At 37.6% G+C, this 21,324-nt stretch overlaps 1 long non-coding RNA gene across 1 annotated transcript in view; it reads left to right on the top strand.

The window, feature by feature from the left end:
* The window catches only part of LOC135447806 (uncharacterized), an 84,796-nt gene that overhangs the window by 6,462 nt on the left and 57,010 nt on the right, over positions 1 to 21,324 (top strand). Inside the window, exon 2 of the long non-coding RNA XR_010440330.1 lies at positions 5,384 to 5,472. This is a non-coding gene — a long non-coding RNA (uncharacterized LOC135447806). The remainder of the gene's footprint in view (positions 1 to 5,383; positions 5,473 to 21,324) is intronic.

Here is a 21,324-nt window from a genome sequence, read left to right as displayed (position 1 = left end):
AGTAAGGAATCTATCTAGATATAGCTACAAATCAAAAGAAACACACATAAAAGAACTGAGTCATACTCAGTTTCGAAAAAGAAACCCTTAACATAACTAAAGGAAGTGGAATAGTTTACAGGAGGGATTGGTGTGTACATTGGTCTTCTCCAGAACAGCTGTCATTTTTAGATCAGCAGTGATTATGCATTGAGTTTTACTCTGAAAGTGTTTACTATAGCATTCAGGAAAAAAAAGACTAATTACTATAGTCACTCTCTGTACTACATAGTGTCTGTTTTTCTCTAGCCTCAAAGAAGAGAGAAAAGAAGTCCTTCCTACCATGGCTGTTACATAATTTTAGCTGGATTTTTGTGTTCAACTTTTGATAGAGATATGCAGGAGCTCAAATGCCTGCATTCATTAAGCTCTAACTGCTCAGTTCTGTAGCTGCAATCCAGAGCCAAATCCTGACTGTATGCTCAGATACTAATTATGTCCTAAAAGGAGTGTTGGATTGGCCCTTGTGCGTGTGGCACCCTCATCAGATGATGTCTAGGTGCCGTAATTGCCTTAGCTGAAGTAGTCTAATAATGATTTCCGTATCATGAAAGAAAGTCATTTTAGAAGGGATGGAGAGAAAGCAAGAGCTAGCAAAGATTGCAGTACCCAAGCAGCACGACTCCTCAGTGTTACAGCGCAGGACAGAGCAGCAGGGGCCTAATGTCTCATGTGAGTTCATGTAATCCACTGCTCCCTTCCCAGTTTGCCCAAGTTTTGTGGACTTCACTGATTGCTGCTTTGGTAGAACTTTCCATTTCAGACCTCAAATGAAAATACACATGAGCAAAAATGACTTCTATGTTGGAGCTTCTGGATTTTGCCTGGAGATGGGATCACTGGGGTCATTCATGTCCAGTCTCAGCAAATTTGAAGAAATACTGACCTTTTCCAAGAAAAATTCAGACCTGATCATTTGAACTTTTAGGGGGAGTAATTTTTTTATCATTAATATGAATAATTTCTCAGATTTTCTAGAATGAGATTTATTTTTTCTCAAATGCCTTTCATTACCATTGCCTTAATATTGCCCATCTCCTTGGTCCAGATGCAGGAAGGAGCCAGCTATCTCCATTGCACTGCTATGGAGTGAAAGACCCTGACTCTCCTCAAAAGGCAAAAATGTGTCTCTTCAGTTCATGTGAATGTTTAAACCATATTAGGGAAAAATATTAATTACTATAATAACCAACACTGAAGATGAAAAGTTTTGATTTAAAGCCCTTTGCCATGTCACTATCGCTCAAAGTAAGCATAATCTGAAAGGAATTATTAACATATACTAAGCAGGAAGGACTACGTTATACCATTGGTCACTGAAGATTTTTGTTTTTTCTTATCTGTCACAGATTTGTCAAGGACCAGTCAGGGAACTGAGGTACCACCAGCCTGAAGTGTTTAAAATAGAGAAAAACCTATTAGGTCATCCTTTTCTTCTAGGAGAGATTTGTTACTGATAGTGTGGTCTGAAGTGCTTTGTCCACTTCAATTTTTAATGACACTTGCTGCTGTCTAGAAGTTCTGGCAGGAGAAACAACATCTTACAGGAAAAAAAAAATAAACCTTCAGTGGACAAAGACTACTAATTTAGGAAATTAAATGGAAGTTAGAGGTTTTGTGTGAGCTTTCTGAAATCTCAGAAGGCATCTGTCCAGAAACAGTGAAAAAAGTCTGGGCCAACAGTGGAAAGATACTTTCCACAGTTCTTAAACATAAACTATAAATGATAGCAGAGCATTGATTTTTTAATAACAATTTTTATTTTGTTCTATAAAAATGTATTGTAGGAAAAGAGTAAGGGATGGAGGGTTGCATTTGAGTGGACAAAGGAGAAAATTAGCTGCCAAGGGTAATAGAATCTGTGCGGCACAGCACTATTTCTGTTTCAAGCAGAGGACAGTGTAAGAAAGCAGTACAGTGCTTACTGATTCATCTCAAAAACCATGCTGAATCCTGAAAACCTGCCAGAACTAACAAGATATCATGGGTGAATTCCTGTTCCCCAACAAGTGAGCAAGGATCTTGCCATTGACTTCCTTGGGGTTAGGATTTCACACAGTAGTTGAAATTTCTGTTGTGCGGTGTGGAGCTGAGGGGTCACTGAGACTTTAACTCATGAATATGCACACACAGTGCTATACTGGGAAGTGAAACGTGGGCTCCAAAGAAACAGGGAGAAATCAGTCTGGGATGCTTTCTGTGCCATCTCCTGACCGGGTCTCATTTCTACTGGGCTGATACTAATCCCACACATTCCTCATGAATTTACATTCCGGAGAACAATAACTTACCTGAAATACTGCATTTTCTCTAATTCCCTTTTAATATCCTGTTCATGTTCCTGAGTGTATAAGTAATTGATATGTTATTGTTATGCTTAGATTTCAGGGGTATTTCTGAATACTATCTTCAAGGAAGTGGTATCAGGGCATCATGTGAACTGTGAAGGAAAGGAATGCCATAGCTGGCTACCTCCTGTGACCAATAAACCTCTGTGCCATGCTCTTTCAGGTTTCACTGTGTCATTGATACTGTCAGTTCCAGGTTTCCTTGCTATCCTAGGTTGTGGAGGAGGGGTGGAAAAACTGCTCTCCAAATAGTAGAGATCTTACTTAGTGGGAATCCTGAAGATCAGGCTGAAGACCTTGAGTGGATTAATGGCATACACCTTAGTAGATGTGATGCTGCATTTTGTACTGTTTGGAGCATCTGCATATGTTGGAGCATCTGCATGCGCCTTGGATACTTTTGTAACACTTACAGCAATAATTTTCATTGAGCTCATTCTCATCTCTTATTTTAATAATTTAGACAATATGGAAGGAATTATAGATATGGCCTCCTAGTCAAATTGTGAAAGATATTCAGCATGTGTTCATGAAAATCCCACATTTTTACAGATTGTCCACATTCAATACTAGAAAATTTTGAATAAAGAAAAAAATAATCTTTGGAACAGGACAAACAGTGCATTTCTGAGTATAAAATGTTTGGAAGAATATCCACTCAATCTGATTTTTCTTCATCATTTTCAAAAATGATCCTCATTTTTCACTATTTTATTCCCCAAATCAAAACAAGAAAAAATACTGTCCATTTTCATATGTTTCTGGTACTCTGGGAAGAGTTACACAGAGCATTTTCATATTCGAAAACTCAGAACATATACATCAGACGACATAATATCCATCAACGACTGAAGATAATGATTTTTTAAAACAAATCAAGAAATTCACAGCCAATATTTGTTATTCATGCTAAAATTCTGCTCCCATTATCCATTTTTCATTTCTATATCAGAAAAAAACATTTAGCAGTTTTAGTATCCATAAACACTCCCCGCCCAAAACATAGCACCAGTGTAGGGAGATCTCTATGCAAAATACCAATCCTGCTATATAGCTTATTTTCCTAATAAATTTTGCAGTGGTATAAAGAAAATTGGACCACATTTATTACTTGTCCTTCCTCAAGGCAACACAGCCTTTTAGATTTGTGTAGTGGACACCAAGGAAGAGAATGGCCCTGTAATGTAGTTCACCACTTGCTCTCTATGGGAAATTTAGGATGGCTTCCTTAAGAGCAGTTTACAGTATAGGTATGACCTAGGTCCCTTATGTAGTTGGGCAGGTTTCTATCCTGAAGTCATTAGTAGAATTAATAGAATAAGAGCTGACTAAATCTTGTTCATGCTGAAGTCTACTGCTGGAGGTGATAGTCTTGTAAACGTCTGTGTTGCTGAAAAAATACTATGGGCGAGCCTGTATCTGAGGACAGAATGAAAATACAGATAGTAGGATTCAGCTGGCTTTAATTCAAGTCATTGCTCCCAAATGTCCATTAATGGCCACCTACTGATCCTGGTCCAGCTGGCAGCATGTGCATATAAAGGTCTCCGTGGAGATAAACAGCAATTATATCACAGAGAGAGAGAGAGGGAGACAGAGGCAGAAAGCAATTGCTGTTGAAGAAGCTAATATTGGGAAATACCACAAAATCAAGTTTATACTGCAGGTGTAACATTATTATAGGATTCAAGGTGCATGCACCAAAGAAGAAAACACTGATCTCCTAAGCATATTGGCGGGGGGGAAGAGAGCTGGATATGATTTGCACTGTTCAAGGCCACAGTGCCTGTGCTACTGTGATGGAAAGACATATGGTGCTTGCTTGAAGCAAGCTGAATACAAGCAGAGGTCAGTCTTGCACTGGTGAACAGGATCTTGCATGTGGATATTCGGTGCTACTGGAATTCAGCAGTGGTTAGCACAGCTTGCTTTTCCATTGTGGACATTGTAGAATTGGGGTTAAAAGATGCAACCGTGCTCATCACTGGAGAGGTTGCCCTGAAAAATGTATTTGTTTGCAGCAGTGATGGTATAATTTCTGTTATAGGAGCCTTGTGTCTTTGTTAAGAATTTTTGTTTCACCAATATGATTCTTTTAGACACTGCATTCTCATGGTATTTAAAGGAAATAGAGTGGGTTAATACCCAGGAAATTCCTTCTTAGAGAATGGAATTTACTATTCTGGATATTTACATTAATATATCTTTTTCTATTGAAGTGTCTCTACAGGAAAAACCATCCTGGGGTGAAATGTTATTTACCTATACAGAGGATTTTTGCAGGAATTTTGTTTTCAGGTGCATTGATTCAGCCAGCCTTTCTGTTGGTTAGCATTTGGATTTTGTTGAAAAATCTGAATTTATGTATCTCCTTCTCATGCACTCTCTAAGTTTAACTCACATAGAGCCAGTAGATGGTAATTTTGTTTCCATCCTCATACAGTAAAAAATAACCTCTTCACATTAAGATGACTTTGCTTTTTTGCAAAGATGTAGTACGCAGGTCAAAATCAATATGTATCCAAATCCTTTGCGGCAAGAAAAGATGGATAAAATGCTTTGAGACAAAATTTTAAAAACAAACACTGTAATTAGCTTTTATTTAGTCTTTTTTTTTTTAAGACAATGATTTTCATTTCATATGGAAATGTAGATTTCTTCAGAGTAATTTCATGTTCTTTTTGGTTTAAAGCAACTTTTTTCCTTTGATTACTGAAATATGCAGTTCTCTCTATTTAACACGTAATATCAAATCAACATACTTCCCCCTTCCTTTTTTTGCTGATGACAGTCAGCAGAAATCATGTTCCAAAGTGCCCTGAGAACAAGGACATTGATCTCAAGTGAGACTCTTGTGCCACCTTCCCCTTGTCACTTTCAGCTGTAATTTGTTAAGATACCAGCTCTAAATTATTAAACACTTTATAAGTATAAATAATTCAGCAGTCAACAAATAAAGTGACAGCCCATTAATCAGTTCCTGTTCATGTACATAGGTGGCATGCTGTGGTCTGTGGTGGGCTATGAATTCTGCTGGAGTCCGTGCGCTTTGCAGCAGTGCTGCTTCTTCTCACATCAGGAAAAGGTTTGTGTGTATCTTCTAGGTTTGTCATTTGTTTGCACAAAATCCAAGGAGTTCCTGCTGAACTCTAGGGAGGCTCAGTGGTGAATTGAGTCTTTTATTGTATGAGACCACATTGATATGCACTCTTTCCTTCTGGCCTGGGGTTAAATCTTTCGAGGGCCAGCCCAGCTTGGAAACACCAGAAATCCAGCAGTGCCTGTGAGCGGGAATACTGCAAACTGACATGGTCCAAATAGTAGAAGGAACACCTCTTTGCTATTTCAGGCATCACCTGAACAAGGGAAGCAGTGTGTAAATCAGGCTGAGATTCTTGTATGCTGCCTATAAGGTCAGCAAGCATCCCCTCCTCAGGATTTCAGTAAAGTTCTTGTCAAACACAAGCAGTGTGTACCAATGAAAGGATGTTTTCAGAACACCACATATTCCAAATCCAAAGTATTATTGGGGTTTTTCAGTACAAAGATAGCCTATTTCATAGTCCTGAAATTCTACCAAGAAGCTATCGATGGACACAAAAGTGGCACAAATGTCCTTGGAAATTTTTATCCCAATATGTCGCAAAAATCTAGGTAAACCTGTGTATGAGAATTATGCACTGTTCTTAGACATGATGTTATTTCTGGGGAGAAAAAAATGGAAAAGAAAAATTCTCTGGAAAGTGTTTTAAAAAATGCTGTATGAATTTTTGTGTTTTTAAATCACTGTTTGACAAACATAAATGTAGAGTGAACGCCTTTAAGTCTTCATTTTCAACACCGCAGGTGTTGCAAATTTGGATTGGCAGTAAAAAGTTTCCTCAGGAAGAAAGAGAAAATGGTTGTTTAACAGCTTTCCATTCTCATCTTGCATAGAAAGCCTGGGAAATTCTTGTTGTAATGGAGAGACTACAAAGAGGCAACTGAAATGATCCTAAGTCAAGGATCAATCCATCACACATAGGAAAAGATTATGTATGTGTCAATCTCTCTTGCTTTTTGATGCAGAACAAATGGATGTTACCCTTTGTAAATGGTTTATATGAATGCCAGTGCAGCGTTTTAATAGAACAGGCCAAGGACAGGGAGACCTCAGACTTCAGCACAGTCAGGGTTTCTTGCTGGATAAAGCACTAGACTGGAACTCTCAAGACCTAAGTTCTGCTCTCACCAAGCTGTTAGATGACCTTGAGCAAGTCACTTCACCCCTACACAGCACCCTTATAAAACTGTGATAATGATATTGACCTCTTTTGTTACAAAAGTGTGAGGTCTAGTGTTTAAAAGTCTTGCTTAAGAACAAGTGGTGGTGTCACCCTGTGTGTAGTTGGAACTTGGATGAGACAATTTTTGGACGACATACATGCAAGTGAAGGATTCTAAATTACACTGGTGATTTAATTTGCATAAGTGCTTGAAAAGAGAAAAGTGAGCACCTGTGATGAAGCTGGTCTGAATAATATATAGTAAGTAGGTGCAATGGCAGTAACAAGAAAATAATGTGGTTCAGAAACTGAATATGAGAAATGACAAGCAACTGGCAAAGGAAAGCTTTCACGGAAATGAATGTGATTCTGTGATGAAGCTGGGATGCAGATTTTCTAAAAAATAAAACAATTTGGATTTTTTTTTTTAGAGTGGGATCGTATTAAACCTGTGAAATTCTCACATGTAAATAAAGATTAGGCTCATCTCTTTCCTGCAGTAGGATGGATGCAGAAATCTATTGTCTGGTGGAGAACTTATTGGGACATAGGTCTGTTCATTGCAAAGTCAGAGCATCACAGAGCTAACTGAGGGTGAGGGAAACATATATGAGATATTACTTTTCTGACTATTAAAAGATAGTCTCTGGTCAAGGGATCAGGTTTCTGGATAATGAGTGCTTTTAAGGTCTGCAAGGTTAAGATGATGTGGCATCAGCTATATATAAAATGCTACTGCTGCCACTTGAAGCAGAGCTCAAGGTGAAAGTTAAAACTGTCATGGAACAAGGTGGCTGAAAAAAGTTGCAAGGCCAATTGACTGGATCAGCAGTATGGTGGCAGTTAGAAAGACAGGCAAACTGATGATCTGCATCAATCCAAAGGACCTCAATAGCATACTAAAGTGCTTATACTGTTCCCTGCCAACAGTCACTGAAATATTGCCAAATCAAGCGAACACAATAGTCTTTTCAGTCATGGATGCCAGAGATGGCTTCTGGCAAGCAAAACTGGATGCAGCAAACAGTTACTTGACAACTTTCTGGACCCTGTTTGGGTGCTATCAGTGGCTGACAATGCCATACAGAACAGAAATTGCTTGAGGGGGTACCAGCAGAGATTGCACACAGCCCCTGAGGGTTGTCTGCTGCAGATATCAGTGCAGATGACATTGTTTATACTCATGTGGGAGGGCAAGGATTGAGCTATGGCCAACCATGATCATAAATTTTCTCTAGTAGAGACAGGAGACAGCAAGAAAGAACAGTCACGAGCAAGCATAGGAATAGCTGTACCAGCTCAAAACAAAGCTTTCTAACCCCTGTTTCTAGTGGAGGCTGATGGAGGAAGCCAAGGAGTACAAAAACATGTCAAGTGCCCAGTGATACCACCACAAATTTCTTCTACAGACAAATTTTAGGAGCTAGAGATAGTTATAGAGCAATACACATCTTTGCACATTATCCCTGCCATCTGCAGGACCATCAGTAGCTTCTTATTTGCCCTTCCCTTCCCTTCCCTTCCCTTCCCTTCCCTTCCCTTCCCTTCCCTTCCCTTCCCTTCCCTTCCCTTCCCTTCCCTTCCCTTCCCTTCCCTTCCCTTCCCTTCCCTTCCCTTCCCTTCCCTTCCCTTCCCTTCCCTTCCCTTCCCTTCCCTTCCCTTCCCTTCCCTTTATGGGAGCGAAGTTTGATGATTCTAATTTCCACAGATATCCTCAAATTCTTTTGAAAAATTCAATTGCCACTTTACATTTCCCTTGTACAGAAGCCATTTTGACATTCAAATTCTTACTACAACTGTTGGAAGGTCTTATTATTTTTTAGGCAATTGGGAAGTTATTTATAAAAATCATTTGGATTGTCTTAACTTTTAAGGAGGCTTCAAGTTTGTTTTGATTTCTTTTAACTTGAACAATGCTTCTACTTTTGAATAATTGAAAAATTAAAGAATTTTAAAATAATTCAATAGAATGCTGTAAGAAAGCATCTTACATCTTACCATCTGATAATGCTATAATTAAATTACTGACAAAAAATAGCTGTTATTTGGTTCACTATAGATTTTATTTTTTTCTCTTTGTGTGTGCAATCTTGTACAGAATCTTTTATTTTAGTAGATAATATTAATTTTTATTTATATTTACTATAACATTATGTCTTTAATGTCTTTAAACCATCCACCACCTGCATTTTACTTCTCTAATTTTTATTTTGTCCTCCTACATAATAGTAAATACCATTCTAATGTATTTTGACTGTATTTTTTTAATTTACATTTATTCAGTTTGAACATGCTATGCTTACTCTTTTACCATAAGTATTTGATGTCAAATATTTGAGATAAGGCTTGTTTCAGAATTAAGTTAAATACAACTTCTGCTGTGGATTGCTTCCCAGCTATTCCAAGTGTGACTATCTGAATCATGTTGTGCCTTGATGCAGCATTTACCTGCAAAATAAACAAGGCTGCCCCATTATTTTGCTTTCTGCTTTGTCATCAACCAGTCTGAGCTTCCCTACCATCTCCTTGGCTTTACCACACACCAGTGTGGAAGACAGTAGAGCAGTCTTCACTATTTACTTTTTTCATTTGGTAATGCAGTCGAAGGACTCTACTTTATTCATGGGTATGAGAAACTTTTTGTTCTTACTTCTCTTTAGGATTCTTTAATGTGCTGACCTTCTTTTTTTTACATATGTGCTTATATTTTTGAAGATATATTGTAAGAAAGCTAGAAGACCTTTTACTAAAAGAATAACTCAAAATATTAAAGAAACCTAAAATTTTAATGAGAAAAATCACCCAGAAACAACAATAAAAAGGAAAAAACTCCCAAACCCAAAAATGTCAATATTGTTTCTGATTATCCTTTAAATAAATTCTCTCATTTTTGATAGATAAGCCAGTTTAATTTTTTTTTACCTAAAAAAAGAAAAAGTCTTATTTAAACTATTCACTGCTGAATTCCCATTGTCATTGTCTTTGGCTTCTGTTGCACATTAAGCCAATGCTTTCAGAGAACTCTTTATGGAGGATCCAACATGTATTTCCTGAGCTGTAACCACCAATTCTGAATGCAGAATCATGTAGACTTCATTGGCATTCCCCTGATGCATTACCTTATATTTAGCCACTAAAGCCCAGCTGCCACCCTTCTGGCCACTCTTTTTTGAGGGAAGTGTTTGCAGTCCTCAACATTTACACAGCTCAAGAAAAAAAAAAAAAAAACCAAAAAAAAGAAAAATTAGTATGGTCTGTAAAGTTGAAGATTTTAGTGTTCGCACCCTTTTCCAGACCACTGATGATTTATGCTGGAAAAGAGCAGCACAAGCATCAGTTGATGGGACAACATCCTACTGTCGTCCATCTAGAAAATTAAAGAACATTTGGGCTACAAAGGTCTATGTTTTCTTCCTATCCTTTAATCAGTTTTTAATCTATAAAAGACCCCCTCTACCAATCCTGCCACAGTTTAATTTCTTTAATAATCTTTAGTGTCAAGGACTTTAAAAATGCAAGTACATCCACATTTCTGCTGACATTGTCAGCACAGTAGGGTAGCAAGGCAGCATTTCCTTTACAGAAATCCATCTATTTCCTTTATAACAACCTTTTTATCTTTTCTTTCCCTTTTTTTTTTTTTTTTTTTTTTTAAGTAGAGATGGAATCCTGCCTTTCCCAGGATCATTTCTTGAGACTTTTTGAGATGGGAGGTGCATTGGCAATCTGTCAGTCTTCTGCCACAGTAACCTTTCCTAATGTAGGTTACAGATGGCAGCCAAAAGTCCTGTAAGTTCAGATTTAAGTTGCCTCAGAGCTCTTGGGTAAAGGCCATGCAGTTTAATATCTTGCTTCTTATATCAAATAGATATATCTAGTTCAGCTTAATGCATGTTTAAAGTCTTGCATGAATGTCCAACACTAGGAACAAAATAATCACAGATCTACAGAATATTCTGACTTGGAAGGGACCCATAAGGATCATTAAGTCCAAATCTTAGGACATCCAGAATATCACACCATGTGCCTGGGAACATTGTCCAAATGCTTCTTGAACTCTGTCAGGCTTGGTGCTGTGGCCACTTCCCTGGGAAGCCTGTTCTAGTGCCCAAACATCCTCTGGGTGTAAAACTTTTTTCAAATAGCCAACCTAAACCTCTCCTGATACTACTTCAGACCATTCCCTTGGGTCCTGTCACTGGTCCCCACAGAGAAGAGATCAGTGCCTGCCACTCGTTTTTCCCTCATGAAGAACCTGTAGACTGCAATGAGGTCTCCACTCACTCTCCTCCAGGCTGAACAAGCCAATCGACCTCATTTTCTCCCTATAAACTTCACCTTCATCATTCTTATGGCCCTCCTTTGGATGCTGTCCAATAGCTTTATGTCTCTTTTATATTGTGGCACCCAAAACTGCTCACACGACTCAAGGTGAGGCCATCCCAATCCCCCATCCCCTCCCTTGACCACTTGGCCATGCCATCCCTGCTGCCCCCCAGGACAGGGCTGGTCCTCCTGGCTGCCAGGGCACTGCTGGCTCATGTTCATCTTGCCATCCGCCGGGGCCTTTCCATGGCACTGCTCTCCAGCCTCTCATTCCCCAGTCTCTCCATACACCCAGGGCTGTCCCATCCCCTGTGCAGAATTCAGCACTCACCCTTGTTTAACTTCATACAACTGGCGAGTGCCCAGCTCTCTAATTTGTCTGAACTCTCTGAAGGCTTCTCTGCCTTCCAGGGAGTCAACAGCTCCTCCCAGCTTTGTCTTATCTGCCAACTTACTCAATATCCCTTTAGTGTTCTGTCCAGGTTGTCTACAATGATGTTGAACAGCAATCTGTTTGGTGTGAAAGCAGACCCTGATATTTAAAATGCTTTAATTCAAAATTAATTAAGAAATAAAATTAGAGAGGGAACTAAATTAAAGGGAAGGTTTCAGAACATAGTGGAAAAGAAGTGAGAGTGTTCATTCTCCTGTAATATAAATCAATTCTTGCCTGGTAGTTACAGGTTTCATGTTCCCCATAATATTTCTACTTGTAGCTTCTTTGTATATTTTGCTATACATATTATTGCCCTTGCACAGAGAAATATATAATGAATTTTCAAAACTGATCTATGGCTAAAATCTATATATTTTATATCTGCTTTTTATTTGAAAACTGTTTCCTAGGAAGACATACATATATTTATATTTGCCTTTTAGAAGATGAAGAATAACACCTGGCATGTATTTCTCTACAGAAAATGTTTAGCTTCACATCACACACCTTCCTTGTTAGGAAATGAAGAGTTAATTAATCTCTCTTAGCTACTCTCCATTTCTAGTTCAATCAGGGAGTACATTCTAGAAGAATCAAATCCAGTACAGTTCATAGACATTGCAGTAATTTTGTACCACTATATCATACTACCAGAGGGGATATCAAGATTAGAGTTTTCATGCTGAATATTGAACACCTCAGACTGAAGATGTGGAGTTCTTAATTGCCAGAATGGGAGTGTCTGTGCCCAAAATAAACTTGCAATGGAGAAAGTTCACTCATCAACTTGCATGACATAGGACTTGTTCCTTTCATCTGCTTTTTTCACTTAGACAGTAAATTCTCTGAAAAACAAAATCTAATTCTTATGTGCTGAAAAGTCTTGGCCAGTGTCTGTGAAGGAGAAAGGGTTATATATTGGCCAGTGTTGGTAGAGAAGGAGGGTTATATCCTCTTGAACCAGCAAGACATTTCTTTCACCCATGTTTTATCCCACACGGGAAGGTCCTAACTGTTTTCACCATCTCCTGGACAGTGTCTTGGTCATCAGTGCTGTTACCAGCACTGTATCTTCGAAAAATTTACATTCTCGTTTGTAGACCTTCTCCTGGGAGCGGAGCATTTCTGTAGCTTCAAGTAAAAGAGGAAATTTAAATTGTTTTGTTATAGTACACAGGTGTAGAATATCTAAAATATTTAGTTAATGGGGAAAAGGTCTTCTAGCAATTTTGAAAAAAAGGCCCTCCCTCTTTCGATTTTTAAGTAGAAGTGCCCAAATGAATACAGCTGATTTTGGATAGGGAGAAATATAAACAAAGTATTTCTGAGTTGTTTACTCTGTTTCTGGTGCAACAAAAAATCAAAATTCGGTTTAGTCTAGATTGAATGTTTTCCCTTCCTTTTTTAGTTAATGAACTTCTCACTTCTTTCAATTCCTCCATGCCCACTCCCCCAAATAACCAAGATTCCCAACATAGTCACATCAGTATTAATAAAGAATGAGTGTTTTGTGGATTTTGGATGAGACTAGAATTACCTCTCAGGGAAATCTATTCAGCACATTGTGTTTTATATAAAATATGGTACTATAGAAAAAGCAAAAAAGATGAGATTTTAGATTAAAGTCTGAAAATCTCTCTTGAAAATTCTATTATGAAAATGAAGTAGAAAAAATCATTTCTATACTGCAGAGGAATAAAAACTAACCAAAGCAGATTTTTTTGCTCACAAAATGATGAAATTTTCCCCATAATGCTTTGGGCCAAATTATTTTATTCAATGCAATTTAAATATTTCATTTTGATTTCCTTATTAATGATTTTCTCTAAAAGCAATTTCACTCTGGGAAGAAATTTTGAAATAAACGTTCAATTCAAAAAATGCTAAATAGGGCACTTGGGTGTTATTGAAATACCTAGCTTTATTTCAAGCTGACATGCTTTACAAATGCTGTAGTTTTTATTAAAATTTTATGTTAAGCAGTTCAAATCTGTGTGATTATAAATTTGTGAGTCAAGTCTATTGCCGTGGAAATATAATACTCCTTAAAGAAACAGGTGGTTGGACATGTATAGCTTCATTTGTACTGATCAGGAGCTATTTAAGTGATACATGGAACAGAGTTCAGTGTGCTGATACATTTCCAATTTATGAGCAGAATGGGTTAATGGGTTTTGTTTTTGGAAGGAGGGGCAGGGATAGAGATGGTGGTTACATTCCTCATTTCAATTATAGCAAGAATTAATATTCAGTAAGTAAAACATGCATGTGTTCTACAGACTGGATCCAACCCCTCGGATCCACAAATGCTACAGAGCTTCCAGTTTTGTAATCCTGACATTTGGAGTACTGCAACTACAGGGTGCACTGTGCCATGAAGCTGCTGATGGTTCAAATCTGACCTCTGGAAACATTACAGGGCTGTTGCTGTTCACTGTTTGCATCTACCCAGTGCCAAAGGAACGAGGACTCTGCAGTGCCAGGTGGTGCACAGAGATCACACAGACTGCCCTCGCCCCAGAGACAGGGAGGACAATAGAGACGGACTCCAACAAATAACCAGGCACAAGGAAGCAGTCAGCTTGCTGTGGTAGTAGACCCTGTGAACATATCAAGATTGTAAGATGCACTGCAGAAGGTGACTTAATGAGAAATTGAAAGTTGAATAATGGATCAGTTTAAATACTTCTTGCAGAGAAATCCTCTTTAGCCTAAAAGAAATTAACATCTTGGAAAACGACACATTGGTTCTTGCAATGAATTTAACAAATGAGAGTGAGTGTTTGCATCAGAGATTTACCAACTCTTGTCCCTTAACAGTAATAAATTAAAATAAAACAGTAGCCCAAGTTTGGCAGTAAGGCAATCTGAGAGTGTAAATTTAGATGGTCAATAAGGGATACAAAGTTGAGAGAGGATTAGCTGTATGAATCTGGCAGAATGAACCTTGGAGCAACAGTCTGGATTGATATGAGTAGGGAAGTTTCTCAAGGCCACACAGAATAATGCAACTGCAATTAAAATTAATGCTAATTATACCCAACTCAACAAGGATCATGTCCTGGCCATGTCACGCAAAAGATGGATATGGTAACAATCTGTGGCAAATGGTGAGACTTCAAAGTATACTGGGATGTGGCAAGGGCACCTGGATCCACAATGGTACTGAGGCCCCCCTGGCCAGGAAAGCATCTCATTCCTTTCTGAAGGAATGGCTGCAAGAGGTTTCTGTTGAAAGTGTTAATATTATTTTGTTCAAAGTTAGGTGAATTACAATTTGGTTAAAAAAATGAGATAGATCTTTGTCTTATAAAACAATCACCCCTCCACCTGTTTTAATGGTGGTGGTCAGTCAAAAAAAGTTCACTGTGGACTCCTCAGCATGAAGATTCATTTTCCATCCGTTTTTCAGAGTAATACGTAGACAAACATACTGCAGATATTGCCCAAATAGATCTGAATAATAAGAATTAAGCAATATCAGTACTAGAAACATAAAATTTAGTATTAGAAAAATATCAATCTTAGTTACTTTAAAGATGAAGATATTTTAATAGTTAAAAACAGGTGCATTTGTTAAAGATTATAAATTATCATCAATTGCTGTTTTTAGCAAATTTAAATATGACTGTTTTTCAGTCACTGTGAAATTCTGGTGTAGGTTTGGGAAAGCAGTTAAAAAATACAACCTACAGGAAGCTTTCAACTTTGTATGTATTTAGAGATTTAAAATGAGACAGCATACTATTTCAGATAGGCATAAAATTAGAAGCATCAGCTAATGAGATGTTATGTGTTATGACTTTTTAATGTATTATTTATGGAAAACTTTTACTAGGTAATATATCACTCAAAATAAATGAAATATAGCCATTTTATTAATCATATTTATCAATCACCGTTCTGCTTGAGAAATAGGTTTTTCATGTCAAGAACAAGAAAGCATACATACTATTTTCATTTTATTCTGCATGGGTAGAGCTTCATAAGGGAAAATGATATACAGGAAATAATTTTAACTTCAGTATAATATTCTTTCATGCTAGAAATTCAGAGCAATTCAGAAACATTAAAGATATGAGACAGAAGGTGCAAAGAAAGGACAAAATTATCCAAAGAATAAGCAGTAGAATATGGAAAGAACCAAAAGATTTCATCTGATCTTGGCTGGAAAGCATTTTTAGCTGAAAGGTAGTGACACTTTCTGGAAAAAAAACCAGGGGTCTTGAAGAAAGTGAGAGATAGAAAGTTGCAGAATCACTTTTCAACCTCAACTATAATTAAAGCAAAGCATAACTTCTTGCATACATGTCTTTGGAGATGTCTTCAACTTCCAGAAAGCCTGATCTCCTCACTGAGGGGCTGTGAGTCTGCACCAGACTCTCTGGGTGCATATCTGTGTGCTCCTACACCCCAACACTACCCTCACTGCAAGTATACAGCGGGGACTGCTGACCTGTGCTGTTGTATTTAAAAACTTAAGGACAAAAAAAAAAAAAGGAAAAAAAAGATAATGCTTTTTAACCACTGAAAGCAGTCTAGTATTGTTTCAGGACAAAGTTGGACTGAACATATGACTAGACACGTGGAATCAAGTTAGTTACCCACACGAAGAAACAACTGAGTGAATTTTTATTCCTTAAAGGAAAGCATCTAAAAAAGACCTGTGCAGCCAAAGTTTTTAACACATTTAATAGACATCTGCATATTTTTTCTTGTTATTTTTTTTCTTATTTTTTAACAGGAGGTGTCTTAGTGGCTTAACAAAGTTGGAAAGAGCAATTTTTTGTTATTAAAGTACATGGAAATGACAAGTGCAAAATGCTGAAATGTATAATTACTTATGTAAAATTTTGCAGTTATTAAGATATCATATTCATGATTCTTATAGTATTCATATGAAAACTCAGCCTGCAAGAAGGAGAGAGAAGGGGTCCCAAGTATCAACAGGAACACAAACTCTTTATTTTGCTACAAAAGGTTTATCATTACCATGTCATGGATCGTTGTCCAACATGCATAGCAGCCTGGTGCCATGGAAAATAGACGAATGCAAGCCCCGTCCTTGATGTTTACACTTACAAGGGCAAGTGGTTAGCAGAAACAAATGACTATATCCTGTAATCAATAATTACCAACTGGGGAAAATGAATGTAATCACTGAACAAAATGGTTATTTAATCAGAAGGTATTACTATGTATTATTCAATATTTAAGCTCATTGGGTATTTACTTGGTTATTTTGAACTTTTATAGCTTTAAATAGGATTTGCTCAATAGAAACAATAGAAGAGTTCAATAGAAGTCTGAAAATCAGTAATTTTTGAGGGTGCTTGAAACCAAGGTGGACATTTGATCTTGAAGACTCCTATGAATTGGTTTGTGTATACCACTTATGTGCCAGCAGCTTAATTTTTTTTAATTGACCTTCAGATCAAGAGAAATAGATCTCTGATTCATTATGTTTCAGACTTCCTCTTTGTATATAAAAGTTACAGGTTGTTTTAACAACAGAAATTTTAAACTGCCTTCCAGCTTTTATTTTGTAGAAATCCTTTTCAGCTCCACTGTTGTTGGAGTTATTTTTCAGCTCCACTGTTGTTGGAGTTATTTTGTATGACATGAGATTTTTTGTGTGCCTGTGAGCATCTCTCCTGTCATGTCTTAGTTTTGACTTAGGCAATGTTACCTCATTTAACTGCAAAAACGACACTTAAAATGTGTGGCAATAGCAACTGTAATTTTGCCCTGCCTTTATCAGGAAAAAAGCTCTGAACATTTAGTGTGCTGAGCAGCGTGTGAAGGCAAATATTGGATGAAAGACTGTTCGCTGCTAAGTGACTTTTTGGGATAGTAGATTGCTTGTTTCACAGGAACCTTAGGGCACTGAGGCAGCATCTCAACACTGTGTTTAAACTAGGTCTCTTGACTCTATAGGCACTGGAGAATTATTGGTGGTCTACCACAGTACTTATTCCTGTGCAAATACTTAGATTAGATGAACTGAAAGTGCATTATCTCTAAAGAGAACCAACAGCAATCTTAGTTCTTAAGAGAAACAAGACTTGATCCTGCCTTGACCCTAATGTTCAAGTTTGGATTAGATGCACCTTGCTCAAAGATATGAAAGGAGAACCTAGTCCCAACATGATTCCATTTGTTGAATCTTAAACTAGCAGTTGTGGCACACAGTTTATCTTTTGTAACTTTTTATGGCTCTTTCACTAAGCTAAAATGTTTCTGCACGAGTGTCCTCTTTTCTTTACTAGAAGATCAAACTTAGTTTCTTTTGCTGTTCCCAATCAAGTTAAGCTTTGATGGATCCACATGTAATTCCATACTTCATTGTCTGGACTCCTCTTCTTTCAGCACAACAGAGAAATTTAGAAGATTCAAATATACTTGCAGATGATTGCAGTTTTCTCTTCTGACTTAATTTCAGATAAATGGACAACTGCATTTCCCAAAAAGAAAAATGTTAAAAATCAAATACGAAAACAACTCCTGTGGTTGGTTCTTCCCACTTGATGCTTTGAAGATCCAAATATTCTTTCTGTTCAACTCTCTTACCATTATAATTTTCATATGTACAGAATTTTTGTGTGGTTTGCACTGAATTAAATGTTCGTTGTTCTTGGAGAAAAATAAAATATTGACAAACCTTCCTATAATCTTACCTTTTATTCATGAATGAGAAGCAACTCCAAAAACTAGAAGTGGATAAAATGTAACTCAAATTTTATTTAATGTTTTTAAAAGATTTTGTATTTTAAATTCCATGTTCACTTGCATTTCTCAGTAAAGCATGCATAACAGTAGAAAGAGTAGGGAATACAAAGGATTTACTGACCAGAATCTTTTTCAAAAGGAATAAGCATTTTCTATTACAGAATCTGCTGTGTGTGTAAATAATGAAAATAACATTTTTTTTTCATTTGTGATAGTGTGATACTAGAAATTCTTGAAATTGTCCTACTTGGGCAACTTTGAAATTTGGTACCTTACGTGCATTTCTTTACCTATTAACTCGTTTTCCCTACCTTCCCTCTCATTTGCTCCCAAGATAGATACAAATATAGAGGCCCACACCGGTCCTGAAATGAAATTCCATGTTTAGAGAGTCTCTGTTTCTAGAGTCAGCTAAGAAAAGAGGTAATCTCTTTTGATCCTCATGACTGCAGTCTGTCAGGAGGAGCATAGGATTAGCAGTGGAGTATTGGATTGTTGATTTCAATGCTCTTATGATAAGGAATATCATAATACAATCTCACTGTGATGGTTATCAAACCCTGTGTTTAGACTACCCCTTACAGCTCTTGCCCAATACTCTGCTCTGCATTGGTGCAGCCTCACCTTGAGTCCCATGTGCAGTTTTGGTCACCTCAATATAAGAAATTAGCTCATTAGAGAGTGTCCAAAGGAGAGCAAGGAAGATGGTAAAGGGCCTCGGGAGAAAATTGTATGAGGAGCAGCTGAGTTCACTCAGTCTGTTCAGCCTGGAGGAGACTGTGGAGGGACCCCATCAAAGTTTACAGCTTCCTCAGAAGGAGGAACTGATCTCTTCTCTCTGGTGAACAGTGACAGGACCCAAGGGAATGGCCTGAAACAGTGTCAGGAGCAGTTTAGGGTGGATATTACAAAAAGGTTCTTCACCCAAAGTGTGTTTGGGCACTAGAATAAGCTCCCCCGGGAAATGGTCACAGCACCAAGCATGACAGAGTTCAAGAGGCATTTGCACACTGCTCACAGGTACATGGGATGCATGGTGTGACTTTTGAACATGGTCTTGGGCAGAGCCAGGACTTAACTCAATGGTCCTTGCAGATCCCTTTCAAATCAGCATATTCCATGAATGTGTGAAAATGTTCAGTGTTAGCTGATTTCTGTAGCAAAGAGAAGCCTGGTAGTTTCCAGATTAAAATTACTTATCTTGTTTTATAACTGTATTTTCTTATTCTTATGCTTTGCCTTAAATAAATGGGGTTTTTTCCTCCTTGCTTTTGTTTGTCTGCTGTTAGATTTATGAATAAGACCTACAGTCCTTCTCCTATTGCTCAATCATTTTATCTTGGTGTTTCTTCTTAAATAGTGATGCTTCCATTGCTTTATCATATTAATATATATTTTTTTAATTCTAGTTAAAATTTACCTCTCTTGAACATGTCTGTACAGACTGTTCTAAGCAAGATCTAGGATATTGATACTTGCTGATTGCTTGTTGATCTCCCTCCTCACTTCAGTCTCCAGAATCACAAATAAGTTTCAGGCACCTGCATGAGATCAGCAGCTTGTCATCATTTTGTGATTTAATGATTTCTTTGAGACTAGATCTATTCATCTGCATCATTCCCCTGTCTAAGAAAAGTCAGTGCATCTCACTGAAAAAGATACCTTCTGATTCTAGCACGATGAGTGTTTGGTAAATAAATGTGTAATTTTGCAGTTACATCCATATTTATAATTTTGAATTCCCATTTATGTTTGTTCTAAGTCTGTGTTGTTTTGATATAGCTAACCAGCTATCAATTTGCCATAGCCATTAATTTTACCTCTTACAGGCAAGTGCTCTTCTGAATCTCAACAGTATCCAAGAAAAATCTTTGCTACTGGTCAGAAGACCAGTGTGGATGAGAGTCAAAGTAAGTTGGAAGGAACTTCTGGAGGTCTGTAATATGACCTGCTGACCAAAGCAAGGCTAACCAAGCTCTTTAGGGTCTTGTCTGGTCATTTTATGGAAACTTCCAAGGCAGGGCACAGTATTGTACAACGGAGTCCATCCTGTGCTTCAGACTGAGTCCACTGTGGCTTGCCTCTATTTCAGGTTTGAGTGTGGATGACGTGAAATAAAGCTTATCAATGAACAGAGGTTTTTGTCCCCATGTTCAAGCAAGGGCAGATGAATATTTGATAAGAGAGAAGAGGGACTCTGGCTTCTGCCCAAAGCATGCAATGTGTGGATGTGCTGTCAGGAGCCCAGCCCCGACTCTGACTGAAATCTTTTCATTGCTGTGGCTTCCCTAACATGGGACTCAGAATATTTCCTTTCTCAGACCACTTCCAGAAAAGATAGTTCTACAGGTTTTCTAGGCAGTCCTTTCTCCATCCTTGAAGATTCCCAGGTGAGTCTAAGAAACACTTGGATCATGTCAGCATTTGTCAAGAAGAAGAGGAACAAGGATAGGCTTTAGATCCTAGTAGTACCTAACAAAGGAATGATTGTCTGGCATATCTTCTTTTTTGTCATTTGCCAGGTTTTCCTTTTTCTGTCTCTGAAAATGGACTACTACTCTATTATATTTTATTTAAAATCTCTTATTGATCAAGACTGTCTCAATCCCATAAGGCAAGAAGATGAGAATAAGTAACTTCGGAGCTTGCATTGGAGCTGAGATTACTGCTTAGGGATTCTGATACGTAATGTATGACCTCTATATCCCATCATTATTTTGTCTACAATAGACTGCTCTCATACTGGTGATCAAGCTAGGAATCACTCACAGAAATTTATACATTAATTTTGAATAAAAAATATGTTTGAGAAAATTAGTCTGTTCACAGATAACTCACAGTTACCATCCTGTGATAACCCCTTTTTCATTTAGGGAAAGTTAAAAGGTTGGAAACAATGATTTTGTGCCTCTCTTTCTCAAAGTTTAAGGTCATTTTGGGAGCACACATTTATAAGGCAGAATTCTTTTTGTACTGTGGGCTTGGATTTTTTGATTATTAAAAAGAAGCATGCAGTTTTAAATAGCAAAAATTATAATACCCTGCCTTTCAGGTAACAAAATTTTAGATTTTTCTGCTGTAGAAGCTGTGACTTGTTCTTGCATGTGAGAATTTACAGCAAAAGAGACAGCAGATATCCAGTGCAGTGGAAACTGCGCAATGAACTGGCATCTGCAGTTTG

The sequence above is a fragment of the Zonotrichia leucophrys genome, chromosome 1 (genome assembly GCF_028769735.1).
Source record: "Zonotrichia leucophrys gambelii isolate GWCS_2022_RI chromosome 1, RI_Zleu_2.0, whole genome shotgun sequence".
In the NCBI taxonomy this organism is placed as follows: domain Eukaryota; kingdom Metazoa; phylum Chordata; class Aves; order Passeriformes; family Passerellidae; genus Zonotrichia; species Zonotrichia leucophrys.
The sequence above is the reverse complement of the archived record's forward strand: the minus strand, read 5'-3'. Positions and strand labels throughout refer to the sequence as shown.